The 23,408-nt window shown below is 45.2% G+C and overlaps 65 non-coding genes across 65 annotated transcripts; all 65 read right to left on the bottom strand.

Annotated features, from left to right (window-relative positions):
* Positions 1 to 162: 162 nt before the first annotated feature.
* LOC148375947 (5S ribosomal RNA) lies at positions 163 to 281 on the bottom strand. The gene has a single exon (XR_015847359.1). It is a non-coding gene; the product is annotated as a 5S ribosomal RNA (ribosomal RNA).
* A 220-nt stretch (positions 282 to 501) lies between these two features.
* LOC148375946 (5S ribosomal RNA) lies at positions 502 to 620 on the bottom strand. The gene has a single exon (XR_015847397.1). It is a non-coding gene; the product is annotated as a 5S ribosomal RNA (ribosomal RNA).
* A 223-nt stretch (positions 621 to 843) lies between these two features.
* On the bottom strand, positions 844 to 962 carry LOC148375945 (5S ribosomal RNA). The gene has a single exon (XR_015847743.1). It is a non-coding gene; the product is annotated as a 5S ribosomal RNA (ribosomal RNA).
* Positions 963 to 1,183: 221 nt separating this feature from the next.
* On the bottom strand, positions 1,184 to 1,302 carry LOC148375944 (5S ribosomal RNA). Its single transcript, XR_015847487.1, has one exon. It is a non-coding gene; the product is annotated as a 5S ribosomal RNA (ribosomal RNA).
* A 222-nt stretch (positions 1,303 to 1,524) lies between these two features.
* On the bottom strand, positions 1,525 to 1,643 carry LOC148375943 (5S ribosomal RNA). Its single transcript, XR_015848055.1, has one exon. It is a non-coding gene; the product is annotated as a 5S ribosomal RNA (ribosomal RNA).
* A 222-nt stretch (positions 1,644 to 1,865) lies between these two features.
* Positions 1,866 to 1,984, bottom strand: LOC148375942 (5S ribosomal RNA). The gene has a single exon (XR_015849255.1). It is a non-coding gene; the product is annotated as a 5S ribosomal RNA (ribosomal RNA).
* Positions 1,985 to 2,206: 222 nt separating this feature from the next.
* LOC148375941 (5S ribosomal RNA) lies at positions 2,207 to 2,325 on the bottom strand. Its single transcript, XR_015847695.1, has one exon. It is a non-coding gene; the product is annotated as a 5S ribosomal RNA (ribosomal RNA).
* A 222-nt stretch (positions 2,326 to 2,547) lies between these two features.
* LOC148375940 (5S ribosomal RNA) lies at positions 2,548 to 2,666 on the bottom strand. Its single transcript, XR_015847396.1, has one exon. It is a non-coding gene; the product is annotated as a 5S ribosomal RNA (ribosomal RNA).
* Positions 2,667 to 2,888: 222 nt separating this feature from the next.
* Positions 2,889 to 3,007, bottom strand: LOC148375939 (5S ribosomal RNA). Its single transcript, XR_015847462.1, has one exon. It is a non-coding gene; the product is annotated as a 5S ribosomal RNA (ribosomal RNA).
* A 218-nt stretch (positions 3,008 to 3,225) lies between these two features.
* On the bottom strand, positions 3,226 to 3,344 carry LOC148375938 (5S ribosomal RNA). The gene has a single exon (XR_015849254.1). It is a non-coding gene; the product is annotated as a 5S ribosomal RNA (ribosomal RNA).
* Positions 3,345 to 3,566: 222 nt separating this feature from the next.
* LOC148375937 (5S ribosomal RNA) lies at positions 3,567 to 3,685 on the bottom strand. The gene has a single exon (XR_015849253.1). It is a non-coding gene; the product is annotated as a 5S ribosomal RNA (ribosomal RNA).
* Positions 3,686 to 3,905: 220 nt separating this feature from the next.
* Positions 3,906 to 4,024, bottom strand: LOC148375936 (5S ribosomal RNA). Its single transcript, XR_015849252.1, has one exon. It is a non-coding gene; the product is annotated as a 5S ribosomal RNA (ribosomal RNA).
* A 221-nt stretch (positions 4,025 to 4,245) lies between these two features.
* Positions 4,246 to 4,364, bottom strand: LOC148375935 (5S ribosomal RNA). The gene has a single exon (XR_015849251.1). It is a non-coding gene; the product is annotated as a 5S ribosomal RNA (ribosomal RNA).
* Positions 4,365 to 4,586: 222 nt separating this feature from the next.
* Positions 4,587 to 4,705, bottom strand: LOC148375934 (5S ribosomal RNA). Its single transcript, XR_015847358.1, has one exon. It is a non-coding gene; the product is annotated as a 5S ribosomal RNA (ribosomal RNA).
* A 220-nt stretch (positions 4,706 to 4,925) lies between these two features.
* On the bottom strand, positions 4,926 to 5,044 carry LOC148375933 (5S ribosomal RNA). The gene has a single exon (XR_015847441.1). It is a non-coding gene; the product is annotated as a 5S ribosomal RNA (ribosomal RNA).
* A 218-nt stretch (positions 5,045 to 5,262) lies between these two features.
* LOC148375932 (5S ribosomal RNA) lies at positions 5,263 to 5,381 on the bottom strand. Its single transcript, XR_015849464.1, has one exon. It is a non-coding gene; the product is annotated as a 5S ribosomal RNA (ribosomal RNA).
* A 222-nt stretch (positions 5,382 to 5,603) lies between these two features.
* On the bottom strand, positions 5,604 to 5,722 carry LOC148375931 (5S ribosomal RNA). The gene has a single exon (XR_015847374.1). It is a non-coding gene; the product is annotated as a 5S ribosomal RNA (ribosomal RNA).
* Positions 5,723 to 5,942: 220 nt separating this feature from the next.
* Positions 5,943 to 6,061, bottom strand: LOC148375930 (5S ribosomal RNA). Its single transcript, XR_015849250.1, has one exon. It is a non-coding gene; the product is annotated as a 5S ribosomal RNA (ribosomal RNA).
* Positions 6,062 to 6,282: 221 nt separating this feature from the next.
* Positions 6,283 to 6,401, bottom strand: LOC148375929 (5S ribosomal RNA). Its single transcript, XR_015849249.1, has one exon. It is a non-coding gene; the product is annotated as a 5S ribosomal RNA (ribosomal RNA).
* A 222-nt stretch (positions 6,402 to 6,623) lies between these two features.
* On the bottom strand, positions 6,624 to 6,742 carry LOC148375928 (5S ribosomal RNA). The gene has a single exon (XR_015849248.1). It is a non-coding gene; the product is annotated as a 5S ribosomal RNA (ribosomal RNA).
* A 222-nt stretch (positions 6,743 to 6,964) lies between these two features.
* On the bottom strand, positions 6,965 to 7,083 carry LOC148375927 (5S ribosomal RNA). Its single transcript, XR_015847715.1, has one exon. It is a non-coding gene; the product is annotated as a 5S ribosomal RNA (ribosomal RNA).
* A 222-nt stretch (positions 7,084 to 7,305) lies between these two features.
* On the bottom strand, positions 7,306 to 7,424 carry LOC148375926 (5S ribosomal RNA). Its single transcript, XR_015847863.1, has one exon. It is a non-coding gene; the product is annotated as a 5S ribosomal RNA (ribosomal RNA).
* A 222-nt stretch (positions 7,425 to 7,646) lies between these two features.
* LOC148375925 (5S ribosomal RNA) lies at positions 7,647 to 7,765 on the bottom strand. The gene has a single exon (XR_015847952.1). It is a non-coding gene; the product is annotated as a 5S ribosomal RNA (ribosomal RNA).
* A 223-nt stretch (positions 7,766 to 7,988) lies between these two features.
* LOC148375924 (5S ribosomal RNA) lies at positions 7,989 to 8,107 on the bottom strand. The gene has a single exon (XR_015848165.1). It is a non-coding gene; the product is annotated as a 5S ribosomal RNA (ribosomal RNA).
* Positions 8,108 to 8,329: 222 nt separating this feature from the next.
* LOC148375923 (5S ribosomal RNA) lies at positions 8,330 to 8,448 on the bottom strand. The gene has a single exon (XR_015847691.1). It is a non-coding gene; the product is annotated as a 5S ribosomal RNA (ribosomal RNA).
* A 222-nt stretch (positions 8,449 to 8,670) lies between these two features.
* Positions 8,671 to 8,789, bottom strand: LOC148375922 (5S ribosomal RNA). The gene has a single exon (XR_015847689.1). It is a non-coding gene; the product is annotated as a 5S ribosomal RNA (ribosomal RNA).
* A 222-nt stretch (positions 8,790 to 9,011) lies between these two features.
* On the bottom strand, positions 9,012 to 9,130 carry LOC148375921 (5S ribosomal RNA). Its single transcript, XR_015847845.1, has one exon. It is a non-coding gene; the product is annotated as a 5S ribosomal RNA (ribosomal RNA).
* Positions 9,131 to 9,352: 222 nt separating this feature from the next.
* On the bottom strand, positions 9,353 to 9,471 carry LOC148375920 (5S ribosomal RNA). Its single transcript, XR_015847416.1, has one exon. It is a non-coding gene; the product is annotated as a 5S ribosomal RNA (ribosomal RNA).
* A 222-nt stretch (positions 9,472 to 9,693) lies between these two features.
* Positions 9,694 to 9,812, bottom strand: LOC148375919 (5S ribosomal RNA). The gene has a single exon (XR_015847749.1). It is a non-coding gene; the product is annotated as a 5S ribosomal RNA (ribosomal RNA).
* A 222-nt stretch (positions 9,813 to 10,034) lies between these two features.
* On the bottom strand, positions 10,035 to 10,153 carry LOC148375918 (5S ribosomal RNA). The gene has a single exon (XR_015847357.1). It is a non-coding gene; the product is annotated as a 5S ribosomal RNA (ribosomal RNA).
* A 222-nt stretch (positions 10,154 to 10,375) lies between these two features.
* LOC148375917 (5S ribosomal RNA) lies at positions 10,376 to 10,494 on the bottom strand. The gene has a single exon (XR_015847914.1). It is a non-coding gene; the product is annotated as a 5S ribosomal RNA (ribosomal RNA).
* Positions 10,495 to 10,716: 222 nt separating this feature from the next.
* LOC148375916 (5S ribosomal RNA) lies at positions 10,717 to 10,835 on the bottom strand. The gene has a single exon (XR_015849247.1). It is a non-coding gene; the product is annotated as a 5S ribosomal RNA (ribosomal RNA).
* A 222-nt stretch (positions 10,836 to 11,057) lies between these two features.
* Positions 11,058 to 11,176, bottom strand: LOC148375915 (5S ribosomal RNA). The gene has a single exon (XR_015849246.1). It is a non-coding gene; the product is annotated as a 5S ribosomal RNA (ribosomal RNA).
* A 222-nt stretch (positions 11,177 to 11,398) lies between these two features.
* On the bottom strand, positions 11,399 to 11,517 carry LOC148375914 (5S ribosomal RNA). Its single transcript, XR_015847951.1, has one exon. It is a non-coding gene; the product is annotated as a 5S ribosomal RNA (ribosomal RNA).
* Positions 11,518 to 11,740: 223 nt separating this feature from the next.
* LOC148375913 (5S ribosomal RNA) lies at positions 11,741 to 11,859 on the bottom strand. Its single transcript, XR_015848164.1, has one exon. It is a non-coding gene; the product is annotated as a 5S ribosomal RNA (ribosomal RNA).
* A 222-nt stretch (positions 11,860 to 12,081) lies between these two features.
* LOC148375912 (5S ribosomal RNA) lies at positions 12,082 to 12,200 on the bottom strand. The gene has a single exon (XR_015847686.1). It is a non-coding gene; the product is annotated as a 5S ribosomal RNA (ribosomal RNA).
* A 222-nt stretch (positions 12,201 to 12,422) lies between these two features.
* On the bottom strand, positions 12,423 to 12,541 carry LOC148375911 (5S ribosomal RNA). The gene has a single exon (XR_015847685.1). It is a non-coding gene; the product is annotated as a 5S ribosomal RNA (ribosomal RNA).
* Positions 12,542 to 12,763: 222 nt separating this feature from the next.
* LOC148375910 (5S ribosomal RNA) lies at positions 12,764 to 12,882 on the bottom strand. Its single transcript, XR_015847841.1, has one exon. It is a non-coding gene; the product is annotated as a 5S ribosomal RNA (ribosomal RNA).
* A 222-nt stretch (positions 12,883 to 13,104) lies between these two features.
* Positions 13,105 to 13,223, bottom strand: LOC148375909 (5S ribosomal RNA). Its single transcript, XR_015847414.1, has one exon. It is a non-coding gene; the product is annotated as a 5S ribosomal RNA (ribosomal RNA).
* Positions 13,224 to 13,445: 222 nt separating this feature from the next.
* Positions 13,446 to 13,564, bottom strand: LOC148375908 (5S ribosomal RNA). Its single transcript, XR_015847748.1, has one exon. It is a non-coding gene; the product is annotated as a 5S ribosomal RNA (ribosomal RNA).
* A 222-nt stretch (positions 13,565 to 13,786) lies between these two features.
* On the bottom strand, positions 13,787 to 13,905 carry LOC148375907 (5S ribosomal RNA). Its single transcript, XR_015847356.1, has one exon. It is a non-coding gene; the product is annotated as a 5S ribosomal RNA (ribosomal RNA).
* A 222-nt stretch (positions 13,906 to 14,127) lies between these two features.
* LOC148375906 (5S ribosomal RNA) lies at positions 14,128 to 14,246 on the bottom strand. The gene has a single exon (XR_015847897.1). It is a non-coding gene; the product is annotated as a 5S ribosomal RNA (ribosomal RNA).
* A 222-nt stretch (positions 14,247 to 14,468) lies between these two features.
* Positions 14,469 to 14,587, bottom strand: LOC148375905 (5S ribosomal RNA). Its single transcript, XR_015849245.1, has one exon. It is a non-coding gene; the product is annotated as a 5S ribosomal RNA (ribosomal RNA).
* A 222-nt stretch (positions 14,588 to 14,809) lies between these two features.
* On the bottom strand, positions 14,810 to 14,928 carry LOC148375904 (5S ribosomal RNA). Its single transcript, XR_015849244.1, has one exon. It is a non-coding gene; the product is annotated as a 5S ribosomal RNA (ribosomal RNA).
* Positions 14,929 to 15,150: 222 nt separating this feature from the next.
* Positions 15,151 to 15,269, bottom strand: LOC148375903 (5S ribosomal RNA). The gene has a single exon (XR_015847950.1). It is a non-coding gene; the product is annotated as a 5S ribosomal RNA (ribosomal RNA).
* A 223-nt stretch (positions 15,270 to 15,492) lies between these two features.
* Positions 15,493 to 15,611, bottom strand: LOC148375902 (5S ribosomal RNA). The gene has a single exon (XR_015848163.1). It is a non-coding gene; the product is annotated as a 5S ribosomal RNA (ribosomal RNA).
* A 222-nt stretch (positions 15,612 to 15,833) lies between these two features.
* LOC148375901 (5S ribosomal RNA) lies at positions 15,834 to 15,952 on the bottom strand. The gene has a single exon (XR_015847684.1). It is a non-coding gene; the product is annotated as a 5S ribosomal RNA (ribosomal RNA).
* A 222-nt stretch (positions 15,953 to 16,174) lies between these two features.
* On the bottom strand, positions 16,175 to 16,293 carry LOC148375900 (5S ribosomal RNA). Its single transcript, XR_015847682.1, has one exon. It is a non-coding gene; the product is annotated as a 5S ribosomal RNA (ribosomal RNA).
* Positions 16,294 to 16,515: 222 nt separating this feature from the next.
* On the bottom strand, positions 16,516 to 16,634 carry LOC148375899 (5S ribosomal RNA). The gene has a single exon (XR_015847393.1). It is a non-coding gene; the product is annotated as a 5S ribosomal RNA (ribosomal RNA).
* A 222-nt stretch (positions 16,635 to 16,856) lies between these two features.
* On the bottom strand, positions 16,857 to 16,975 carry LOC148375898 (5S ribosomal RNA). The gene has a single exon (XR_015847413.1). It is a non-coding gene; the product is annotated as a 5S ribosomal RNA (ribosomal RNA).
* A 222-nt stretch (positions 16,976 to 17,197) lies between these two features.
* LOC148375897 (5S ribosomal RNA) lies at positions 17,198 to 17,316 on the bottom strand. Its single transcript, XR_015847747.1, has one exon. It is a non-coding gene; the product is annotated as a 5S ribosomal RNA (ribosomal RNA).
* A 222-nt stretch (positions 17,317 to 17,538) lies between these two features.
* On the bottom strand, positions 17,539 to 17,657 carry LOC148375896 (5S ribosomal RNA). Its single transcript, XR_015847354.1, has one exon. It is a non-coding gene; the product is annotated as a 5S ribosomal RNA (ribosomal RNA).
* Positions 17,658 to 17,879: 222 nt separating this feature from the next.
* Positions 17,880 to 17,998, bottom strand: LOC148375895 (5S ribosomal RNA). Its single transcript, XR_015847853.1, has one exon. It is a non-coding gene; the product is annotated as a 5S ribosomal RNA (ribosomal RNA).
* Positions 17,999 to 18,220: 222 nt separating this feature from the next.
* LOC148375894 (5S ribosomal RNA) lies at positions 18,221 to 18,339 on the bottom strand. The gene has a single exon (XR_015849243.1). It is a non-coding gene; the product is annotated as a 5S ribosomal RNA (ribosomal RNA).
* Positions 18,340 to 18,561: 222 nt separating this feature from the next.
* Positions 18,562 to 18,680, bottom strand: LOC148375893 (5S ribosomal RNA). The gene has a single exon (XR_015849242.1). It is a non-coding gene; the product is annotated as a 5S ribosomal RNA (ribosomal RNA).
* A 222-nt stretch (positions 18,681 to 18,902) lies between these two features.
* On the bottom strand, positions 18,903 to 19,021 carry LOC148375892 (5S ribosomal RNA). The gene has a single exon (XR_015849241.1). It is a non-coding gene; the product is annotated as a 5S ribosomal RNA (ribosomal RNA).
* Positions 19,022 to 19,243: 222 nt separating this feature from the next.
* LOC148375891 (5S ribosomal RNA) lies at positions 19,244 to 19,362 on the bottom strand. Its single transcript, XR_015847712.1, has one exon. It is a non-coding gene; the product is annotated as a 5S ribosomal RNA (ribosomal RNA).
* A 222-nt stretch (positions 19,363 to 19,584) lies between these two features.
* On the bottom strand, positions 19,585 to 19,703 carry LOC148375890 (5S ribosomal RNA). The gene has a single exon (XR_015849240.1). It is a non-coding gene; the product is annotated as a 5S ribosomal RNA (ribosomal RNA).
* A 222-nt stretch (positions 19,704 to 19,925) lies between these two features.
* LOC148375889 (5S ribosomal RNA) lies at positions 19,926 to 20,044 on the bottom strand. Its single transcript, XR_015849239.1, has one exon. It is a non-coding gene; the product is annotated as a 5S ribosomal RNA (ribosomal RNA).
* A 222-nt stretch (positions 20,045 to 20,266) lies between these two features.
* LOC148375888 (5S ribosomal RNA) lies at positions 20,267 to 20,385 on the bottom strand. Its single transcript, XR_015847708.1, has one exon. It is a non-coding gene; the product is annotated as a 5S ribosomal RNA (ribosomal RNA).
* A 222-nt stretch (positions 20,386 to 20,607) lies between these two features.
* Positions 20,608 to 20,726, bottom strand: LOC148375887 (5S ribosomal RNA). Its single transcript, XR_015847947.1, has one exon. It is a non-coding gene; the product is annotated as a 5S ribosomal RNA (ribosomal RNA).
* Positions 20,727 to 20,949: 223 nt separating this feature from the next.
* LOC148375886 (5S ribosomal RNA) lies at positions 20,950 to 21,068 on the bottom strand. Its single transcript, XR_015848161.1, has one exon. It is a non-coding gene; the product is annotated as a 5S ribosomal RNA (ribosomal RNA).
* Positions 21,069 to 21,290: 222 nt separating this feature from the next.
* LOC148375885 (5S ribosomal RNA) lies at positions 21,291 to 21,409 on the bottom strand. The gene has a single exon (XR_015847681.1). It is a non-coding gene; the product is annotated as a 5S ribosomal RNA (ribosomal RNA).
* Positions 21,410 to 21,631: 222 nt separating this feature from the next.
* Positions 21,632 to 21,750, bottom strand: LOC148375884 (5S ribosomal RNA). Its single transcript, XR_015847392.1, has one exon. It is a non-coding gene; the product is annotated as a 5S ribosomal RNA (ribosomal RNA).
* Positions 21,751 to 21,972: 222 nt separating this feature from the next.
* Positions 21,973 to 22,091, bottom strand: LOC148375883 (5S ribosomal RNA). The gene has a single exon (XR_015847408.1). It is a non-coding gene; the product is annotated as a 5S ribosomal RNA (ribosomal RNA).
* Between the last annotated feature and the right edge of the window lie 1,317 nt (positions 22,092 to 23,408).

Below are 23,408 nucleotides of genomic sequence, written 5' to 3'. Positions count from 1 at the left end.
GTTTGCCAAGAGGGGTAGCAAATTATAAAACAACAATGGTTTAATATGTTCGTATTTCTTCATTTATTTGTTTTGCAAAAAGGTTGTGAAAGAATGCAAATCCGTCCAAAAGGGGCTGCTCCGAGGCCAGAAAAAATACCAAAAAGTTTGCTGGAAGTAAAAAGCTTACAGCACCTGGTATTCCCAGGCGGTCTCCCATCCAAGTACTAACCAGGCCCGACCCTGCTTAGCTTCCGAGATCGGACGAGATCGAGCGTTTTCAGGGTAGTATGGCCGTAAGCGAAAGAGGAGGGTGAATTTTCAGTATTTATAATCAACACCGCGGAAGTTGCAACTCCACTGTTTGCCAAGAGGGGTAGCCATTTATAGAACAACAGGGGTTTAATATGTGTAATTCTTCATTTATTTGTTTTGCAAACAGGTTGTGAAAGAATGCAAATCCGTCCAAAAGGGGCTGCTCCGAGGCCAGAAAAAATACCAAAAAGTTTGCTGGAAGTAAAAAGCTTACAGCACCTGGTATTCGCAGGCGGTCTCCCATCCAAGTACTAACCAGGCCCGACCCTGCTTAGCTTCCGAGATCGGACGAGATCGGGCGTGTTCAGGGTAGTATGGCCGTAAGCGAAAGAAGAGGGTGGATTTTCACTATTTATAATCAACACCGCGGAAGTTGCAACCCCACTGTTTGCCAAGAGGGGTAGCCATTTATAAAACAACAGGGGTTTAATATGTGCGTAATTCTTCATTTATTTGTTTTGCAAACCGGTTGTGAAAGAATGCTGTATCTGTCCAAAAGGGGCTGCTCCGAGGCCAGAAAAACTACTAAAAAGTTTGCTGGAAGTAAAAAGCTTACAGCACCTGGTATTCCCAGGCGGTCTCCCATTCAAGTACTAACCAGGCCCGATCCTGCTTAGCTTCCGAGATCGGACGAGATCGGGCGTGTTCAGGGTAGTATGGCCGTAAGCGAAAGAAGAGGGAGAATTTTCAGTATTTATAATCACACCACGGAAGTTGCAACGCCACTGTGTGCCAAGAGGGGTAGCAAATTATAAAACAACAGTGGTTTAATATGTGTGTAATTCTTCATTTATTTGTTTTGCAAAAAGGTTGTGAAAGAATGCAAATCCGTCCAAAAGGGGCTGCTCCGAGGCCAGAAAAAATACCAAAAAGTTTGCTGGAAGTAAAAAGCTTACAGCACCTGGTATTCCCAGGCGGTCTCCCATCCAAGTACTAACCAGGCCCGACCCTGCTTAGCTTCCGAGATCGGACGAGATCGGGCGGGTTCAGGGTAGTATGACCGTAAGCGAGAGAAGAGGGTGAATTTTCAGTATTTATAATCAACACCGCGGAAGTTGCAACTCCACTGTTTGCCAAGAGGGGTAGCCATTTATAGAACAACAGGGGTTTAATATGTGCGTAATTCTTCATTTATTTGTTTTGCAAACAGGTTGTGAAAGAATGCAAATCCGTCAGAAAGGGGCTGCTCCGAGGCCAGAAAAAATACCAAAAAGTTTGCTGGAAGTAAAAAGCTTAGAGCACCCGGTATTCCCAGGCGGTCTCCCATCCAAGTACTAACCAGGCCCGACCCTGCTTAGCTTCCGAGATCGGACGAGATCGGGCGGGTTCAGGGTAGTATGGCCGTAAGCGAGAGAAGAGGGTGAATTTTCAGTATTTATAATCAACACCGCGGAAGTTGCAACCCCACTGTTTGCCAAGAGGGGTAGCAAATTATAAAACAACAATGGTTTAATATGTGCGTATTTCTTCATTTATTTGTTTTGCAAAAAGGTTGTGAAAGAATGCAAATCCGTCCAAAAGGGGCTGCTCCGAGGCCAGAAAAAATACCAAAAAGTTTGCTGGAAGTAAAAAGCTTACAGCACCTGGTATTCCCAGGCGGTCTCCCATCCAAGTACTAACCAGGCCCGACCCTGCTTAGCTTCCGAGATCGGACGAGATCGGGCGTGTTCAGGGTAGTATGGCCGTAAGCGAAAGAAGAGGGTGGATTTTCAGTATTTATAATCAACACCGCGGAAGTTGCAACGCCACTGTTTGCCAAGAGGGGTAGCCATTTATAGAACAACAGGGGTTTAATATGTGCGTAATTCTTCATTTATTTGTTTTGCAAACAGGTTGTGAAAGAATGCAAATCCGTCCAAAAGGGGCTTCTCCGAGGCCAGAAAAAATACCAAAAAGTTTGCTGGAAGTAAAAAGCTTACAGCACCTGGTATTCCCAGGCGGTCTCCCATCCAAGTACTAACCAGGCCCGACCCTGCTTAGTTTCCGAGATCGGACGAGATCGGGCGTGTTCAGGGTAGTATGGCCGTAAGCGAAAGAAGAGGGTGAATTTTCAGTATTTATAATCAACACCGCGGAAGTTGCAACTCCACTGTTTGGCATGAGGGGTAGCCATTTATAGAACAGCAGGGGTTTAATATGTGTGTAATTCTTCATTTATTTGTTTTGCAAACAGGTTGTGAAAGAATGCAAATCCGTCCAAAAGGGGCTGCTCCGAGGCCAGAAAAAATACCAAAAAGTTTGCTGGAAGTAAAAAGCTTACAGCACCTGGTATTCGCAGGCGGTCTCCCATCCAAGTACTAACCAGGCCCGACCCTGCTTAGCTTCCGAGATCGGACGAGATCGGGCGTGTTCAGGGTAGTATGGCCGTAAGCGAGAGAAGGGGGTGAATTTTCAGTATTTATAATCAACACCGCGGAAGTTGCAACCCCACTGTTTGCCAAGAGGGGTAGCAAATTATAAAACAACAATGGTTTAATATGTTCGTATTTCTTCATTTATTTGTTTTGCAAAAAGGTTGTGAAAGAATGCAAATCCGTCCAAAAGGGGCTGCTCCGAGGCCAGAAAAAATACCAAAAAGTTTGCTGGAAGTAAAAAGCTTACAGCACCTGGTATTCCCAGGCGGTCTCCCATCCAAGTACTAACCAGGCCCGACCCTGCTTAGCTTCCGAGATCGGACGAGATCGGGCGTTTTCAGGGTAGTATGGCCGTAAGCGAATGAGGTGAATTTTCAGTATTTATAATCAACACCGCGGAAGTTGCAACTCCACTGTTTGCCAAGAGGGGTAGCCATTTATAGAACAACAGGGGTTTAATATGTGCATAATTCTTCATTTATTTGTTTTGCAAACAGGTTGTGAAAGAATGCAAATCCGTCCAAAAGGGGCTGCTCCGAGGCCAGAAAAAATACCAAAAAGTTTGCTGGAAGTAAAAAGCTTACAGCACCTGGTATTCCCAGGCGGTCTCCCATCCAAGTACTAACCAGGCCCGACCCTGCTTAGCTTCCGAGATCGGACGAGATCGGGCGTGTTCAGGGTAGTATGGCCGTAAGCGAGAGAAGAGGGTGAATTTTCAGTATTTATAATCAACACCGCGGATGTTGCAACCCCACTGTTTGCCAAGAGGGGTAGCAAATTATAAAACAACAATGGTTTAATATGTTCGTATTTCTTCATTTATTTGTTTTGCAAAAAGGTTGTGAAAGAATGCAAATCCGTCCAAAAGGGGCTGCTCCGAGGCCAGAAAAAATACCAAAAAGTTTGCTGGAAGTAAAAAGCTTACAGCACCTGGTATTCCCAGGCGGTCTCCCATCCAAGTACTAACCAGGCCCGACCCTGCTTAGCTTCCGAGATCGGACGAGATCGGGCGTGTTCAGGGTAGTATGGCCGTAAGCGAGAGAAGAGCGTGAATTTTCAGTATTTATAATCAACACCGCGGAAGTTGCAATTCCACTGTTTGCCAAGAGGGGTAGCCATTTATAGAACAACAGGGGTTTAATATGTGTAATTCTTCATTTATTTGTTTTGCAAACAGGTTGTGAAAGAATGCAAATCCGTCCAAAAGGGGCTGCTCCGAGGCCAGAAAAAATACCAAAAAGTTTGCTGGAAGTAAAAAGCTTACAGCACCTGGTATTCCCAGGCGGTCTCCCATCCAAGTACTAACCAGGCCCGACCCTGCTTAGCTTCCGAGATCGGACGAGATCGGGCGTGTTCAGGGTAGTATGGCCGTAAGCGAAAGAAGAGGGAGAATTTTTAGTATTTATAATTACACCACGGAAGTTGCAACGCCACTGTGTGCCAAGAGGGGTAGCAAATTATAAAACAACAATGGTTTAATATGTTCGTATTTCTTCATTTATTTGTTTTGCAAAAAGGTTGTGAAAGAATGCAAATCCGTCCAAAAGGGGCTGCTCCGAGGCCAGAAAAAATACCAAAAAGTTTGCTGGAAGTAAAAAGCTTACAGCACCTGGTATTCCCAGGCGGTCTCCCATCCAAGTACTAACCAGGCCCGACCCTGCTTAGCTTCCGAGATCGGACGAGATCGGGCGTGTTCAGGGTAGTATGGCCGTAAGCGAGAGAAGAGGGTGAATTTTCAGTATTTATAATCAACACCGCGGATGTTGCAACCCCACTGTTTGCCAAGAGGGGTAGCAAATTATAAAACAACAATGGTTTAATATGTTCGTATTTCTTCATTTATTTGTTTTGCAAAAAGGTTGTGAAAGAATGCAAATCCGTCCAAAAGGGGCTGCTCCGAGGCCAGAAAAAATACCAAAAAGTTTGCTGGAAGTAAAAAGCTTACAGCACCTGGTATTCCCAGGCGGTCTCCCATCCAAGTACTAACCAGGCCCGACCCTGCTTAGCTTCCGAGATCGGACGAGATCGAGCGTTTTCAGGGTAGTATGGCCGTAAGCGAAAGAAGAGGGTGAATTTTCAGTATTTATAATCAACACCGCGGAAGTTGCAACTCCACTGTTTGCCAAGAGGGGTAGCCATTTATAGAACAACAGGGGTTTAATATGTGTAATTCTTCATTTATTTGTTTTGCAAACAGGTTGTGAAAGAATGCAAATCCGTCCAAAAGGGGCTGCTCCGAGGCCAGAAAAAATACCAAAAAGTTTGCTGGAAGTAAAAAGCTTACAGCACCTGGTATTCCCAGGCGGTCTCCCATCCAAGTACTAACCAGGCCCGACCCTGCTTAGCTTCCGAGATCGGACGAGATCGGGCGTTTTCAGGGTAGTATGGCCGTAAGCGAATGAGGTGAATTTTCAGTATTTATAATCAACACCGCGGAAGTTGCAACTCCACTGTTTGCCAAGAGGGGTAGCCATTTATAGAACAACAGGGGTTTAATATGTGCATAATTCTTCATTTATTTGTTTTGCAAACAGGTTGTGAAAGAATGCAAATCCGTCCAAAAGGGGCTGCTCCGAGGCCAGAAAAAATACCAAAAAGTTTGCTGGAAGTAAAAAGCTTACAGCACCTGGTATTCCCAGGCGGTCTCCCATCCAAGTACTAACCGGGCCCGACCCTGCTTAGCTTCCGAGATCGGACGAGATCGGGCGTGTTCAGGGTAGTATGGCCGTAAGCGAAAGAAGAGGGTGAATTTTCAGTATTTATAATCAACACCGCGGAAGTTGCAACTCCACTGTTTGCCAAGAGGGGTAGCAATTTATAGAACAACAGGGGTTTAATATGTGCGTAATTCTTCATTTATTTGTTTTGCAAAAAGGTTGTGAAAGAATGCAAATCCGTCCAAAAGGGGCTGCTCCGAGGCCAGAAAAAATACCAAAAAGTTTGCTGGAAGTAAAAAGCTTACAGCACCTGGTATTCCCAGGCGGTGTCCCATCCAAGTACTAACCAGGCCCGACCCTGCTTAGCTTCCGAGATCGGACGAGATCGGGCGTGTTCAGGGTAGTATGGCCGTAAGCGAGAGAAGAGCGTGAATTTTCAGTATTTATAATCAACACCGCGGAAGTTGCAACTCCACTGTTTGCCAAGAGGGGTAGCCATTTATAGAACAACAGGGGTTTAATATGTGTAATTCTTCATTTATTTGTTTTGCAAACAGGTTGTGAAAGAATGCAAATCCGTCCAAAAGGGGCTGCTCCGAGGCCAGAAAAAATACCAAAAAGTTTGCTGGAAGTAAAAAGCTTACAGCACCTGGTATTCCCAGGCGGTCTCCCATCCAAGTACTAACCAGGCCCGACCCTGCTTAGCTTCCGAGATCGGACGAGATCGGGCGTGTTCAGGGTAGTATGGCCGTAAGCGAAAGAAGAGGGAGAATTTTTAGTATTTATAATTACACCACGGAAGTTGCAACGCCACTGTGTGCCAAGAGGGGTAGCAAATTATAAAACAACAATGGTTTAATATGTTCGTATTTCTTCATTTATTTGTTTTGCAAAAAGGTTGTGAAAGAATGCAAATCCGTCCAAAAGGGGCTGCTCCGAGGCCAGAAAAAATACCAAAAAGTTTGCTGGAAGTAAAAAGCTTACAGCACCTGGTATTCCCAGGCGGTCTCCCATCCAAGTACTAACCAGGCCCGACCCTGCTTAGCTTCCGAGATCGGACGAGATCGGGCGTGTTCAGGGTAGTATGGCCGTAAGCGAGAGAAGAGGGTGAATTTTCAGTATTTATAATCAACACCGCGGATGTTGCAACCCCACTGTTTGCCAAGAGGGGTAGCAAATTATAAAACAACAATGGTTTAATATGTTCGTATTTCTTCATTTATTTGTTTTGCAAACAGGTTGTGAAAGAATGCAAATCCGTCCAAAAGGGGCTGCTCCGAGGCCAGAAAAAATACCAAAAAGTTTGCTGGAAGTAAAAAGCTTACAGCACCTGGTATTCCCAGGCGGTCTCCCATCCAAGTACTAACCAGGCCCGACCCTGCTTAGCTTCCGAGATCGGACGAGATCGGGCGTGTTCAGGGTAGTATGGCCGTAAGCGAGAGAAGAGGGTGAATTTTCAGTATTTATAATCAACACCGCGGATGTTGCAACCCCACTGTTTGCCAAGAGGGGTAGCAAATTATAAAACAACAATGGTTTAATATGTTCGTATTTCTTCATTTATTTGTTTTGCAAACAGGTTGTGAAAGAATGCAAATCCGTCCAAAAGGGGCTGCTCCGAGGCCAGAAAAAATACCAAAAAGTTTGCTGGAAGTAAAAAGCTTACTGCACCTGGTATTCCCAGGCGGTCTCCCATCCAAGTACTAACCAGGCCCGACCCTGCTTAGCTTCCGAGATCGGACGAGATCGGGCGTGTTCAGGGTAGTATGGCCGTAAGCGAAAGAAGAGGGAGAATTTTCAGTATTTATAATCAACACCGCGGAAGTTGCAACGCCACTGTTTGCCAAGAGGGGTAGCCATTTATAAAACAACAGGGGTTTAATATGTGCGTATTTCTTCATTTATTTGTTTTGCAAAAAGGTTGTGAAAGAATGCAAATCCGTCCAAAAGGGGCTGCTCCGAGGCCAGAAAAAATACCAAAAAGCTTGCTGGAAGTAAAAAGCTTACAGCACCTGGTATTCCCAGGCGGTCTCCCATCCAAGTTCTAACCAGGCCCGACCCTGCTTAGCTTCCGAGATCGGACGAGATCGGGCGTGTTCAGGGTAGTATGGCCGTAAGCGAAAGAAGAGGGTGAATTTTCAGTATTTATAATAAACACCGCGGAAGTTGCAACGCCACTGTTTGCCAAGAGGGGTAGCAAATTATAAAACGACAGTGGTTTAATATGTGCGTATTTCTTCATTTATTTGTTTTGCAAAAAGGTTGTGAAAGAATGCAAATCCGTCCAAAAGGGGCTGCTCCGAGGCCAGAAAAAATACCAAAACGTTTGCTGGAAGTAAAAAGCTTACAGCACCTGGTATTCCCAGGCGGTCTCCCATCCAAGTACTAACTAGGCCCGACCCTGCTTAGCTTCCGAGATCGGACGAGATCGGGCGTGTTCAGGGTAGTGTGGCCGTAAGCGAAAGAACAGGGTGAATTTTCAGTATTTATAATCAACACCGCAGAAGTTGCAACTCCACTGTGTGCCAAGAGGGGTAGCCATTTATAGAACAACAGGGGTTTAATATGTGCGTAATTCTTCATTTATTTGTTTTGCAAACCGGTTGTGAAAGAATGCTGTATCTGTCCAAAAAGGGCTGCTCCGAGGCCAGAAAAACTACTAAAAAGTTTGCTGGAAGTAAAAAGCTTACAGCACCTGGTATTCCCAGGCCGTCTCCCATCCAAGTACTAACCAGGCCCGACCCGGCTTAGCTTCCAAGATCGGACGAGATCGGGCGTGTTCAGGGTAGTATGGCCGTAAGCGAAAGAACAGGGTGAATTTTCAGTATTTATAATCAACACCGCGGAAGTTGCAACTCCACTGTGTGCCAAGAGGGGTAGCCATTTATAGAACAACAGGGGTTTAATATGTGCGTAATTCTTCATTTATTTGTTTTGCAAACAGGTTGTGAAAGAATGCAAATCCGTCCAAAAGGGGCTTCTCCGAGGCCAGAAAAAATACCAAAAAGTTTGCTGGAAGTAAAAAGCTTACAGCACCTGGTATTCCCAGGCGGTCTCCCATCCAAGTACTAACCAGGCCCGACCCTGCTTAGTTTCCGAGATCGGACGAGATCGGGCGTGTTCAGGGTAGTATGGCCGTAAGCGAAAGAAGAGGGTGAATTTTCAGTATTTATAATCAACACCGCGGAAGTTGCAACTCCACTGTTTGGCATGAGGGGTAGCCATTTATAGAACAGCAGGGGTTTAATATGTGCGTAATTCTTCATTTATTTGTTTTGCAAACAGGTTGTGAAAGAATGCAAATCCGCCCAAAAGGGGCTGCTCCGAGGCCAGAAAAAATACCAAAAAGCTTGCTGGAAGTAAAAAGCTTACAGCACCTGGTATTCCCAGGCGGTCTCCCATCCAAGTACTAACCAGGCCCGACCCTGCTTAGTTTCCGAGATCGGACGAGATCGGGCGTGTTCAGGGTAGTATGGCCGTAAGCGAAAGAAGAGGGTGAATTTTCAGTATTTATAATCAACACCGCGGAAGTTGCAACGCCACTGTTTGCCAAGAGGGGTAGCCATTTATAAAACAACAGGGGTTTAATATGTGCGTAATTCTTCATTTATTTGTTTTGCAAACAGGTTGTGAAAGAATGCAAATCCGTCCAAAAGGGGCTGCTCCGAGGCCAGAAAAAATACCAAAAAGTTTGCTGGAAGTAAAAAGCTTACAGCACCTGGTATTTGCAGGCGGTCTCCCATCCAAGTACTAACCAGGCCCGACCCTGCTTAGCTTCCGAGATCGGACGAGATCGGGCGTGTTCAGGGTAGTATGGCCGTAAGCGAAAGAAGAGGGTGGATTTTCACTATTTATAATCAACACCGCGGAAGTTGCAACCCCACTGTTTGCCAAGAGGGGTAGCCATTTATAAAACAACAGGGGTTTAATATGTGCGTAATTCTTCATTTATTTGTTTTGCAAACAGGTTGTGAAAGAATGCAAATCCGTCCAAAAGGGGCTTCTCCGAGGCCAGAAAAAATACCAAAAAGCTTGCTGGAAGTAAAAAGCTTACAGCACCTGGTATTCCCAGGCGGTCTCCCATCCAACTACTAACCAGGCCCGACCCTGCTTAGCTTCCGAGATCGGACGAGATCGGGCGTGTTCAGGGTAGTATGGCCGTAAGCGAAAGAAGAGGGTGAATTTTCAGTATTTATAATCAACACCGCGGAAGTTGCAACTCCACTGTTTGCCAAGAGGGGTAGCAATTTATAGAACAACAGGGGTTTAATATGTGCGTAATTCTTCATTTATTTGTTTTGCAAACAGGTTGTGAAAGAATGCAAATCCGTCCAAAAGGGGCTGCTCCGAGGCCAGAAAAAATACCAAAAAGTTTGCTAAAAGTAAAAAGCTTACAGCACCTGGTATTCCCAGGCGGTCTCCCATTCAAGTACTAACCAGGCCCGACCCTGCTTAGCTTCCGAGATCGGACGAGATCGGGCGTGTTCAGGGTAGTATGGCCGTTAGCGAGAGAAGGGGGTGAATTTTCAGTATTTATAATCAACACCGCGGAAGTTGCAACCCCACTGTTTGCCAAGAGGGGTAGCAAATTATAAAACAACAATGGTTTAATATGTTCGTATTTCTTCATTTATTTGTTTTGCAAAAAGGTTGTGAAAGAATGCAAATCCGTCCAAAAGGGGCTGCTCCGAGGCCAGAAAAAATACCAAAAAGTTTGCTGGAAGTAAAAAGCTTACAGCACCTGGTATTCCCAGGCGGTCTCCCATCCAAGTACTAACCAGGCCCGACCCTGCTTAGCTTCCGAGATCGGACGAGATCGAGCGTTTTCAGGGTAGTATGGCCGTAAGCGAAAGAAGAGGGTGAATTTTCAGTATTTATAATCAACACCGCGGAAGTTGCAACTCCACTGTTTGCCAAGAGGGGTAGCCATTTATAGAACAACAGGGGTTTAATATGTGCGTAATTCTTCATTTATTTGTTTTGCAAACAGGTTGTGAAAGAATGCAAATCCGTCCAAAAGGGGCTGCTCCGAGGCCAGAAAAAATACCAAAAAGTTTGCTGGAAGTAAAAAGCTTACAGCACCTGGTATTCCCAGACGGTCTCCCATCCAAGTACTAACCAGGCCCGACCCTGCTTAGCTTCCGAGATCGGACGAGATCGGGCGTTTTCAGGGTAGTATGGCCGTAAGCGAGAGAAGGGGGTGAATTTTCAGTATTTATAATCAACACCGCGGAAGTTGCAACTCCACTGTTTGCCAAGAGGGGTAGCCATTTATAGAACAACAGGGGTTTAATATGTGCGTAATTCTTCATTTATTTGTTTTGCAAACAGGTTGTGAAAGAATGCAAATCCGTCCAAAAGGGGCTGCTCCGAGGCCAGAAAAAATACCAAAAAGTTTGCTGGAAGTAAAAAGCTTACAGCACCTGGTATTCCCAGGCGGTCTCCCATCCAAGTACTAACCAGGCCCGACCCTGCTTAGCTTCCGAGATCGGACGAGATCGGGCGTGTTCAGGGTAGTATGGCCGTAAGCGAGAGAAGAGGGTGAATTTTCAGTATTTATAATCAACACCGCGGATGTTGCAACCCCACTGTTTGCCAAGAGGGGTAGCAAATTATAAAACAACAATGGTTTAATATGTTCGTATTTCTTCATTTATTTGTTTTGCAAACAGGTTGTGAAAGAATGCAAATCCGTCCAAAAGGGGCTGCTCCGAGGCCAGAAAAAATACCAAAAAGTTTGCTGGAAGTAAAAAGCTTACAGCACCTGGTATTCCCAGGCGGTCTCCCATCCAAGTACTAACCAGGCCCGACCCTGCTTAGCTTCCGAGATCGGACGAGATCGGGCGTGTTCAGGGTAGTATGGCCGTAAGCGAGAGAAGAGGGTGAATTTTCAGTATTTATAATCAACACCGCGGAAGTTGCAACTCCACTGTTTGCCAAGAGGGGTAGCCATTTATAGAACAACAGGGGTTTAATATGTGCGTAATTCTTCATTTATTTGTTTTGCAAACAGGTTGTGAAAGAATGCAAATCCGTCCAAAAGGGGCTGCTCCGAGGCCAGAAAAAATACCAAAACGTTTGCTGGAAGTAAAAAGCTTACAGCACCTGGTATTCCCAGGCGGTCTCCCATCCAAGTACTAACTAGGCCCGACCCTGCTTAGCTTCCGAGATCGGACGAGATCGGGCGTGTTCAGGGTAGTGTGGCCGTAAGCGAAAGAACAGGGTGAATTTTCAGTATTTATAATCAACACCGCAGAAGTTGCAACTCCACTGTGTGCCAAGAGGGGTAGCCATTTATAGAACAACAGGGGTTTAATATGTGCGTAATTCTTCATTTATTTGTTTTGCAAACCGGTTGTGAAAGAATGCTGTATCTGTCCAAAAAGGGCTGCTCCGAGGCCAGAAAAACTACTAAAAAGTTTGCTGGAAGTAAAAAGCTTACAGCACCTGGTATTCCCAGGCCGTCTCCCATCCAAGTACTAACCAGGCCCGACCCGGCTTAGCTTCCAAGATCGGACGAGATCGGGCGTGTTCAGGGTAGTATGGCCGTAAGCGAAAGAACAGGGTGAATTTTCAGTATTTATAATCAACACCGCGGAAGTTGCAACTCCACTGTGTGCCAAGAGGGGTAGCCATTTATAGAACAACAGGGGTTTAATATGTGCGTAATTCTTCATTTATTTGTTTTGCAAACAGGTTGTGAAAGAATGCAAATCCGTCCAAAAGGGGCTTCTCCGAGGCCAGAAAAAATACCAAAAAGTTTGCTGGAAGTAAAAAGCTTACAGCACCTGGTATTCCCAGGCGGTCTCCCATCCAAGTACTAACCAGGCCCGACCCTGCTTAGTTTCCGAGATCGGACGAGATCGGGCGTGTTCAGGGTAGTATGGCCGTAAGCGAAAGAAGAGGGTGAATTTTCAGTATTTATAATCAACACCGCGGAAGTTGCAACTCCACTGTTTGGCATGAGGGGTAGCCATTTATAGAACAGCAGGGGTTTAATATGTGCGTAATTCTTCATTTATTTGTTTTGCAAACAGGTTGTGAAAGAATGCAAATCCGCCCAAAAGGGGCTGCTCCGAGGCCAGAAAAAATACCAAAAAGCTTGCTGGAAGTAAAAAGCTTACAGCACCTGGTATTCCCAGGCGGTCTCCCATCCAAGTACTAACCAGGCCCGACCCTGCTTAGTTTCCGAGATCGGACGAGATCGGGCGTGTTCAGGGTAGTATGGCCGTAAGCGAAAGAAGAGGGTGAATTTTCAGTATTTATAATCAACACCGCGGAAGTTGCAACGCCACTGTTTGCCAAGAGGGGTAGCCATTTATAAAACAACAGGGGTTTAATATGTGCGTAATTCTTCATTTATTTGTTTTGCAAACAGGTTGTGAAAGAATGCAAATCCGTCCAAAAGGGGCTGCTCCGAGGCCAGAAAAAATACCAAAAAGTTTGCTGGAAGTAAAAAGCTTACAGCACCTGGTATTTGCAGGCGGTCTCCCATCCAAGTACTAACCAGGCCCGACCCTGCTTAGCTTCCGAGATCGGACGAGATCGGGCGTGTTCAGGGTAGTATGGCCGTAAGCGAAAGAAGAGGGTGGATTTTCACTATTTATAATCAACACCGCGGAAGTTGCAACCCCACTGTTTGCCAAGAGGGGTAGCCATTTATAAAACAACAGGGGTTTAATATGTGCGTAATTCTTCATTTATTTGTTTTGCAAACAGGTTGTGAAAGAATGCAAATCCGTCCAAAAGGGGCTTCTCCGAGGCCAGAAAAAATACCAAAAAGCTTGCTGGAAGTAAAAAGCTTACAGCACCTGGTATTCCCAGGCGGTCTCCCATCCAACTACTAACCAGGCCCGACCCTGCTTAGCTTCCGAGATCGGACGAGATCGGGCGTGTTCAGGGTAGTATGGCCGTAAGCGAAAGAAGAGGGTGAATTTTCAGTATTTATAATCAACACCGCGGAAGTTGCAACTCCACTGTTTGCCAAGAGGGGTAGCAATTTATAGAACAACAGGGGTTTAATATGTGCGTAATTCTTCATTTATTTGTTTTGCAAACAGGTTGTGAAAGAATGCAAATCCGTCCAAAAGGGGCTGCTCCGAGGCCAGAAAAAATACCAAAAAGTTTGCTAAAAGTAAAAAGCTTACAGCACCTGGTATTCCCAGGCGGTCTCCCATTCAAGTACTAACCAGGCCCGACCCTGCTTAGCTTCCGAGATCGGACGAGATCGGGCGTGTTCAGGGTAGTATGGCCGTTAGCGAGAGAAGGGGGTGAATTTTCAGTATTTATAATCAACACCGCGGAAGTTGCAACCCCACTGTTTGCCAAGAGGGGTAGCAAATTATAAAACAACAATGGTTTAATATGTTCGTATTTCTTCATTTATTTGTTTTGCAAAAAGGTTGTGAAAGAATGCAAATCCGTCCAAAAGGGGCTGCTCCGAGGCCAGAAAAAATACCAAAAAGTTTGCTGGAAGTAAAAAGCTTACAGCACCTGGTATTCCCAGGCGGTCTCCCATCCAAGTACTAACCAGGCCCGACCCTGCTTAGCTTCCGAGATCGGACGAGATCGAGCGTTTTCAGGGTAGTATGGCCGTAAGCGAAAGAAGAGGGTGAATTTTCAGTATTTATAATCAACACCGCGGAAGTTGCAACTCCACTGTTTGCCAAGAGGGGTAGCCATTTATAGAACAACAGGGGTTTAATATGTGCGTAATTCTTCATTTATTTGTTTTGCAAACAGGTTGTGAAAGAATGCAAATCCGTCCAAAAGGGGCTGCTCCGAGGCCAGAAAAAATACCAAAAAGTTTGCTGGAAGTAAAAAGCTTACAGCACCTGGTATTCCCAGACGGTCTCCCATCCAAGTACTAACCAGGCCCGACCCTGCTTAGCTTCCGAGATCGGACGAGATCGGGCGTTTTCAGGGTAGTATGGCCGTAAGCGAGAGAAGGGGGTGAATTTTCAGTATTTATAATCAACACCGCGGAAGTTGCAACTCCACTGTTTGCCAAGAGGGGTAGCCATTTATAGAACAACAGGGGTTTAATATGTGCGTAATTCTTCATTTATTTGTTTTGCAAACAGGTTGTGAAAGAATGCAAATCCGTCCAAAAGGGGCTGCTCCGAGGCCAGAAAAAATACCAAAAAGTTTGCTGGAAGTAAAAAGCTTACAGCACCTGGTATTCCCAGGCGGTCTCCCATCCAAGTACTAACCAGGCCCGACCCTGCTTAGCTTCCGAGATCGGACGAGATCGGGCGTGTTCAGGGTAGTATGGCCGTAAGCGAGAGAAGAGGGTGAATTTTCAGTATTTATAATCAACACCGCGGATGTTGCAACCCCACTGTTTGCCAAGAGGGGTAGCAAATTATAAAACAACAATGGTTTAATATGTTCGTATTTCTTCATTTATTTGTTTTGCAAACAGGTTGTGAAAGAATGCAAATCCGTCCAAAAGGGGCTGCTCCGAGGCCAGAAAAAATACCAAAAAGTTTGCTGGAAGTAAAAAGCTTACAGCACCTGGTATTCCCAGGCGGTCTCCCATCCAAGTACTAACCAGGCCCGACCCTGCTTAGCTTCCGAGATCGGACGAGATCGGGCGTGTTCAGGGTAGTATGGCCGTAAGCGAGAGAAGAGGGTGAATTTTCAGTATTTATAATCAACACCGCGGAAGTTGCAACTCCACTGTTTGCCAAGAGGGGTAGCCATTTATAGAACAACAGGGGTTTAATATGTGCGTAATTCTTCATTTATTTGTTTTGCAAACAGGTTGTGAAAGAATGCAAATCCGTCCAAAAGGGGCTGCTCCGAGGCCAGAAAAAATACCAAAACGTTTGCTGGAAGTAAAAAGCTTACAGCACCTGGTATTCCCAGGCGGTCTCCCATCCAAGTACTAACTAGGCCCGACCCTGCTTAGCTTCCGAGATCGGACGAGATCGGGCGTGTTCAGGGTAGTGTGGCCGTAAGCGAAAGAACAGGGTGAATTTTCAGTATTTATAATCAACACCGCAGAAGTTGCAACTCCACTGTGTGCCAAGAGGGGTAGCCATTTATAGAACAACAGGGGTTTAATATGTGCGTAATTCTTCATTTATTTGTTTTGCAAACCGGTTGTGAAAGAATGCTGTATCTGTCCAAAAAGGGCTGCTCCGAGGCCAGAAAAACTACTAAAAAGTTTGCTGGAAGTAAAAAGCTTACAGCACCTGGTATTCCCAGGCCGTCTCCCATCCAAGTACTAACCAGGCCCGACCCGGCTTAGCTTCCAAGATCGGACGAGATCGGGCGTGTTCAGGGTAGTATGGCCGTAAGCGAAAGAACAGGGTGAATTTTCAGTATTTATAATCAACACCGCGGAAGTTGCAACTCCACTGTGTGCCAAGAGGGGTAGCCATTTATAGAACAACAGGGGTTTAATATGTGCGTAATTCTTCATTTATTTGTTTTGCAAACAGGTTGTGAAAGAATGCAAATCCGTCCAAAAGGGGCTTCTCCGAGGCCAGAAAAAATACCAAAAAGTTTGCTGGAAGTAAAAAGCTTACAGCACCTGGTATTCCCAGGCGGTCTCCCATCCAAGTACTAACCAGGCCCGACCCTGCTTAGTTTCCGAGATCGGACGAGATCGGGCGTGTTCAGGGTAGTATGGCCGTAAGCGAAAGAAGAGGGTGAATTTTCAGTATTTATAATCAACACCGCGGAAGTTGCAACTCCACTGTTTGGCATGAGGGGTAGCCATTTATAGAACAGCAGGGGTTTAATATGTGCGTAATTCTTCATTTATTTGTTTTGCAAACAGGTTGTGAAAGAATGCAAATCCGCCCAAAAGGGGCTGCTCCGAGGCCAGAAAAAATACCAAAAAGCTTGCTGGAAGTAAAAAGCTTACAGCACCTGGTATTCCCAGGCGGTCTCCCATCCAAGTACTAACCAGGCCCGACCCTGCTTAGTTTCCGAGATCGGACGAGATCGGGCGTGTTCAGGGTAGTATGGCCGTAAGCGAAAGAAGAGGGTGAATTTTCAGTATTTATAATCAACACCGCGGAAGTTGCAACGCCACTGTTTGCCAAGAGGGGTAGCCATTTATAAAACAACAGGGGTTTAATATGTGCGTAATTCTTCATTTATTTGTTTTGCAAACAGGTTGTGAAAGAATGCAAATCCGTCCAAAAGGGGCTGCTCCGAGGCCAGAAAAAATACCAAAAAGTTTGCTGGAAGTAAAAAGCTTACAGCACCTGGTATTCGCAGGCGGTCTCCCATCCAAGTACTAACCAGGCCCGACCCTGCTTAGCTTCCGAGATCGGACGAGATCGGGCGTGTTCAGGGTAGTATGGCCGTAAGCGAAAGAAGAGGGTGGATTTTCACTATTTATAATCAACACCGCGGAAGTTGCAACCCCACTGTTTGCCAAGAGGGGTAGCCATTTATAAAACAACAGGGGTTTAATATGTGCGTAATTCTTCATTTATTTGTTTTGCAAACAGGTTGTGAAAGAATGCAAATCCGTCCAAAAGGGGCTTCTCCGAGGCCAGAAAAAATACCAAAAAGCTTGCTGGAAGTAAAAAGCTTACAGCACCTGGTATTCCCAGGCGGTCTCCCATCCAACTACTAACCAGGCCCGACCCTGCTTAGCTTCCGAGATCGGACGAGATCGGGCGTGTTCAGGGTAGTATGGCCGTAAGCGAAAGAAGAGGGTGAATTTTCAGTATTTATAATCAACACCGCGGAAGTTGCAACTCCACTGTTTGCCAAGAGGGGTAGCAATTTATAGAACAACAGGGGTTTAATATGTGCGTAATTCTTCATTTATTTGTTTTGCAAACAGGTTGTGAAAGAATGCAAATCCGTCCAAAAGGGGCTGCTCCGAGGCCAGAAAAAATACCAAAAAGTTTGCTAAAAGTAAAAAGCTTACAGCACCTGGTATTCCCAGGCGGTCTCCCATTCAAGTACTAACCAGGCCCGACCCTGCTTAGCTTCCGAGATCGGACGAGATCGGGCGTGTTCAGGGTAGTATGGCCGTTAGCGAGAGAAGGGGGTGAATTTTCAGTATTTATAATCAACACCGCGGAAGTTGCAACCCCACTGTTTGCCAAGAGGGGTAGCAAATTATAAAACAACAATGGTTTAATATGTTCGTATTTCTTCATTTATTTGTTTTGCAAAAAGGTTGTGAAAGAATGCAAATCCGTCCAAAAGGGGCTGCTCCGAGGCCAGAAAAAATACCAAAAAGTTTGCTGGAAGTAAAAAGCTTACAGCACCTGGTATTCCCAGGCGGTCTCCCATCCAAGTACTAACCAGGCCCGACCCTGCTTAGCTTCCGAGATCGGACGAGATCGAGCGTTTTCAGGGTAGTATGGCCGTAAGCGAAAGAAGAGGGTGAATTTTCAGTATTTATAATCAACACCGCGGAAGTTGCAACTCCACTGTTTGCCAAGAGGGGTAGCCATTTATAGAACAACAGGGGTTTAATATGTGCGTAATTCTTCATTTATTTGTTTTGCAAACAGGTTGTGAAAGAATGCAAATCCGTCCAAAAGGGGCTGCTCCGAGGCCAGAAAAAATACCAAAAAGTTTGCTGGAAGTAAAAAGCTTACAGCACCTGGTATTCCCAGACGGTCTCCCATCCAAGTACTAACCAGGCCCGACCCTGCTTAGCTTCCGAGATCGGACGAGATCGGGCGTTTTCAGGGTAGTATGGCCGTAAGCGAGAGAAGGGGGTGAATTTTCAGTATTTATAATCAACACCGCGGAAGTTGCAACTCCACTGTTTGCCAAGAGGGGTAGCCATTTATAGAACAACAGGGGTTTAATATGTGCGTAATTCTTCATTTATTTGTTTTGCAAACAGGTTGTGAAAGAATGCAAATCCGTCCAAAAGGGGCTGCTCCGAGGCCAGAAAAAATACCAAAAAGTTTGCTGGAAGTAAAAAGCTTACAGCACCTGGTATTCCCAGGCGGTCTCCCATCCAAGTACTAACCAGGCCCGACCCTGCTTAGCTTCCGAGATCGGACGAGATCGGGCGTGTTCAGGGTAGTATGGCCGTAAGCGAGAGAAGAGGGTGAATTTTCAGTATTTATAATCAACACCGCGGATGTTGCAACCCCACTGTTTGCCAAGAGGGGTAGCAAATTATAAAACAACAATGGTTTAATATGTTCGTATTTCTTCATTTATTTGTTTTGCAAACAGGTTGTGAAAGAATGCAAATCCGTCCAAAAGGGGCTGCTCCGAGGCCAGAAAAAATACCAAAAAGTTTGCTGGAAGTAAAAAGCTTACAGCACCTGGTATTCCCAGGCGGTCTCCCATCCAAGTACTAACCAGGCCCGACCCTGCTTAGCTTCCGAGATCGGACGAGATCGGGCGTGTTCAGGGTAGTATGGCCGTAAGCGAGAGAAGAGGGTGAATTTTCAGTATTTATAATCAACACCGCGGAAGTTGCAACTCCACTGTTTGCCAAGAGGGGTAGCCATTTATAGAACAACAGGGGTTTAATATGTGCGTAATTCTTCATTTATTTGTTTTGCAAACAGGTTGTGAAAGAATGCAAATCCGTCCAAAAGGGGCTGCTCCGAGGCCAGAAAAAATACCAAAAAGTTTGCTGGAAGTAAAAAGCTTACAGCACCTGGTATTCCCAGGCGGTCTCCCATCCAAGTACTAACCAGGCCCGACCCTGCTTAGCTTCCGAGATCGGACGAGATCGGGCGTGTTCAGGGTAGTATGGCCGTAAGCGAGAGAAGAGGGTGAATTTTCAGTATTTATAATCAACACCGCGGATGTTGCAACCCCACTGTTTGCCAAGAGGGGTAGCAAATTATAAAACAACAATGGTTTAATATGTTCGTATTTCTTCATTTATTTGTTTTGCAAACAGGTTGTGAAAGAATGCAAATCCGTCCAAAAGGGGCTGCTCCGAGGCCAGAAAAAATACCAAAAAGTTTGCTGGAAGTAAAAAGCTTACTGCACCTGGTATTCCCAGGCGGTCTCCCATCCAAGTACTAACCAGGCCCGACCCTGCTTAGCTTCCGAGATCGGACGAGATCGGGCGTGTTCAGGGTAGTATGGCCGTAAGCGAAAGAAGAGGGAGAATTTTCAGTATTTATAATCAACACCGCGGAAGTTGCAACGCCACTGTTTGCCAAGAGGGGTAGCCATTTATAAAACAACAGGGGTTTAATATGTGCGTATTTCTTCATTTATTTGTTTTGCAAAAAGGTTGTGAAAGAATGCAAATCCGTCCAAAAGGGGCTGCTCCGAGGCCAGAAAATATACCAAAAAGCTTGCTGGAAGTAAAAAGCTTACAGCACCTGGTATTCCCAGGCGGTCTCCCATCCAAGTACTAACCAGGCCCGACCCTGCTTAGCTTCCGAGATCGGACGAGATCGGGCGTGTTCAGGGTAGTATGGCCGTAAGCGAGAGAAGAGGGTGAATTTTCAGTATTTATAATCAACACCGCGGAAGTTGCAACTCCACTGTTTGCCAAGAGGGGTAGCCATTTATAGAACAACAGGGGTTTAATATGTGCGTAATTCTTCATTTATTTGTTTTGCAAACAGGTTGTGAAAGAATGCAAATCCGTCCAAAAGGGGCTGCTCCGAGGCCAGAAAAAATACCAAAAAGTTTGCTGGAAGTAAAAAGCTTACAGCACCTGGTATTCCCAGGCGGTCTCCCATCCAAGTACTAACCAGGCCCGACCCTGCTTAGCTTCCGAGATCGGACGAGATCGGGCGTGTTCAGGGTAGTATGGCCGTAAGCGAGAGAAGAGGGTGAATTTTCAGTATTTATAATCAACACCGCGGATGTTGCAACCCCACTGTTTGCCAAGAGGGGTAGCAAATTATAAAACAACAATGGTTTAATATGTTCGTATTTCTTCATTTATTTGTTTTGCAAACAGGTTGTGAAAGAATGCAAATCCGTCCAAAAGGGGCTGCTCCGAGGCCAGAAAAAATACCAAAAAGTTTGCTGGAAGTAAAAAGCTTACTGCACCTGGTATTCCCAGGCGGTCTCCCATCCAAGTACTAACCAGGCCCGACCCTGCTTAGCTTCCGAGATCGGACGAGATCGGGCGTGTTCAGGGTAGTATGGCCGTAAGCGAAAGAAGAGGGAGAATTTTCAGTATTTATAATCAACACCGCGGAAGTTGCAACGCCACTGTTTGCCAAGAGGGGTAGCCATTTATAAAACAACAGGGGTTTAATATGTGCGTATTTCTTCATTTATTTGTTTTGCAAAAAGGTTGTGAAAGAATGCAAATCCGTCCAAAAGGGGCTGCTCCGAGGCCAGAAAATATACCAAAAAGCTTGCTGGAAGTAAAAAGCTTACAGCACCTGGTATTCCCAGGCGGTCTCCCATCCAAGTACTAACTAGGCCCGACCCTGCTTAGCTTCCGAGATCGGACGAGATCGGGCGTGTTCAGGGTAGTGTGGCCGTAAGCGAAAGAACAGGGTGAATTTTCAGTATTTATAATCAACACCGCGGAAGTTGCAACTCCACTGTGTGCCAAGAGGGGTAGCCATTTATAGAACAACAGGGGTTTAATATGTGCGTAATTCTTCATTTATTTGTTTTGCAAACCGGTTGTGAAAGAATGCTGTATCTGTCCAAAAAGGGCTGCTCCGAGGCCAGAAAAACTACTAAAAAGTTTGCTGGAAGTAAAAAGCTTACAGCACCTGGTATTCCCAGGCCGTCTCCCATCCAAGTACTAACCAGGCCCGACCCGGCTTAGCTTCCAAGATCGGACGAGATCGGGCGTGTTCAGGGTAGTATGGCCGTAAGCGAAAGAACAGGGTGAATTTTCAGTATTTATAATCAACACCGCGGAAGTTGCAACTCCACTGTGTGCCAAGAGGGGTAGCCATTTATAGAACAACAGGGGTTTAATATGTGCGTAATTCTTCATTTATTTGTTTTGCAAACAGGTTGTGAAAGAATGCAAATCCGTCCAAAAGGGGCTTCTCCGAGGCCAGAAAAAATACCAAAAAGTTTGCTGGAAGTAAAAAGCTTACAGCACCTGGTATTCCCAGGCGGTCTCCCATCCAAGTACTAACCAGGCCCGACCCTGCTTAGTTTCCGAGATCGGACGAGATCGGGCGTGTTCAGGGTAGTATGGCCGTAAGCGAAAGAAGAGGGTGAATTTTCAGTATTTATAATCAACACCGCGGAAGTTGCAACTCCACTGTTTGGCATGAGGGGTAGCCATTTATAGAACAGCAGGGGTTTAATATGTGCGTAATTCTTCATTTATTTGTTTTGCAAACAGGTTGTGAAAGAATGCAAATCCGTCCAAAAGGGGCTGCTCCGAGGCCAGAAAAAATACCAAAAAGCTTGCTGGAAGTAAAAAGCTTACAGCACCTGGTATTCGCAGGCGGTCTCCCATCCAAGTACTAACCAGGCCCGACCCTGCTTAGCTTCCGAGATCGGACGAGATCGGGCGTGTTCAGGGTAGTATGGCCGTAAGCGAAAGAAGAGGGTGGGTTTTCACTATTTATAATCAACACCGCGGAAGTTGCAACCCCACTGTTTGCCAAGAGGGGTAGCCATTTATAAAACAACAGGGGTTTAATATGTGCGTAATTCTTCATTTATTTGTTTTGCAAACAGGTTGTGAAAGAATGCAAATCCGTCCAAAAGGGGCTTCTCCGAGGCCAGAAAAAATACCAAAAAGCTTGCTGGAAGTAAAAAGCTTACAGCACCTGGTATTCCCAGGCGGTCTCCCATCCAACTACTAACCAGGCCCGACCCTGCTTAGCTTCCGAGATCGGACGAGATCGGGCGTGTTCAGGGTAGTATGGCCGTAAGCGAAAGAAGAGGGTGAATTTTCAGTATTTATAATCAACACCGCGGAAGTTGCAACGCCACTGTTTGCCAAGAGGGGTAGCAAATTATAAAACGACAGTGGTTTAATATGTGCGTATTTCTTCATTTATTTGTTTTGCAAAAAGGTTGTGAAAGAATGCAAATCCGTCCAAAAGGGGCTGCTCCGAGGCCAGAAAAAATACCAAAACGTTTGCTGGAAGTAAAAAGCTTACAGCACCTGGTATTCCCAGGAGGTCTCCCATCCAAGTACTAACCAGGCCCGACCCTGCTTAGCTTCCGAGATCGGACGAGATTTTTTTTTTTTTTTTTTTTTTTTTCTTCTTTTTTTCTTCCCTCTTCTTCTAACAAAATAGCAAAAACTTTGCTGGAAGTAAAAAGCTTACAGCACCTGGTATTCCCAGGCGGTCTCCCATCCAAGTACTAACCAGGCCCGACCCTGCTTAGCTTCCGAGATCGGACGAGATTTTTTTTTTTTTTTTTTTTTTTTTTTTATTCTTTTTTTCTTCACTTTCTCTAAAAAACAAACAGGCACATTGATTACATCACATCTGGTAAAATTATTCTTACACCCTCCCAAGTTATTTGCACAAAAGGATTAGTAAGAACAAATATTTTGTTAAAAACCTCTAAAATTCCGTTATTATTAAAATAGACATACAGTGCTTCCATTATTCTTTTCAATTTGCTTTCAAACAGTTTGCATATATCCAGTTTCCGTCCTTTATTCTTCAAAACCGTTCTTCTTACCCACACTGTATGCCTAGCCACTGACAAAACTATATTGAGTGCCTGGTTATTTTTTCCTTTTTTACCTTGTATCATCCCAAATAAAAACACCTTCTCCCAATTTTCATCAACATACTGCTCATTCTGTCCAAAACCTTTCGTCATTTCCTTAAGCACTGCGGTCAGTTTTTTCAGTTCTTCACAGTTAAAGAACATATGCTTTAAGCCCTCTTTCTCCTTCTTGCATATTTTGCATGTTTCATCCCTCGCAAGTCCCATCTTAAAAAGTCTCATTTCATTAAAAACACAGTTGTGGGCTAAAAGGAAATCAAAATTTTCTAACGAAGGGCATTTCAAACCGGTTCTGATGTTTCTCCACACATCTTTTGTGTTAAAATCTACAAACATCTTTTCCCAATAAGAATTTGCTCTCGGTTGTATAAAAGCCATTTCTCTAAAAACAGAATAGAAGTCTTTTAAAACAAGAGCACTAAAAGGTGTCCCTGTGTCCTTCATCTCTATTCTCATTGGACCTTCCTCTTGTTTCTTTTCATTTCTTTCTATAATTGTCCAC

This window comes from Urocampus carinirostris, chromosome 1, assembly GCF_059441175.1.
Source record: "Urocampus carinirostris isolate Australia breed hairy pipefish chromosome 1, RoL_Ucar_1.0, whole genome shotgun sequence".
Taxonomy (NCBI): Eukaryota; Metazoa; Chordata; class Actinopteri; order Syngnathiformes; family Syngnathidae; genus Urocampus; species Urocampus carinirostris.
Note: the sequence above shows the minus strand (reverse complement) of the source record. Positions and strands in the feature narration are given on the sequence as shown.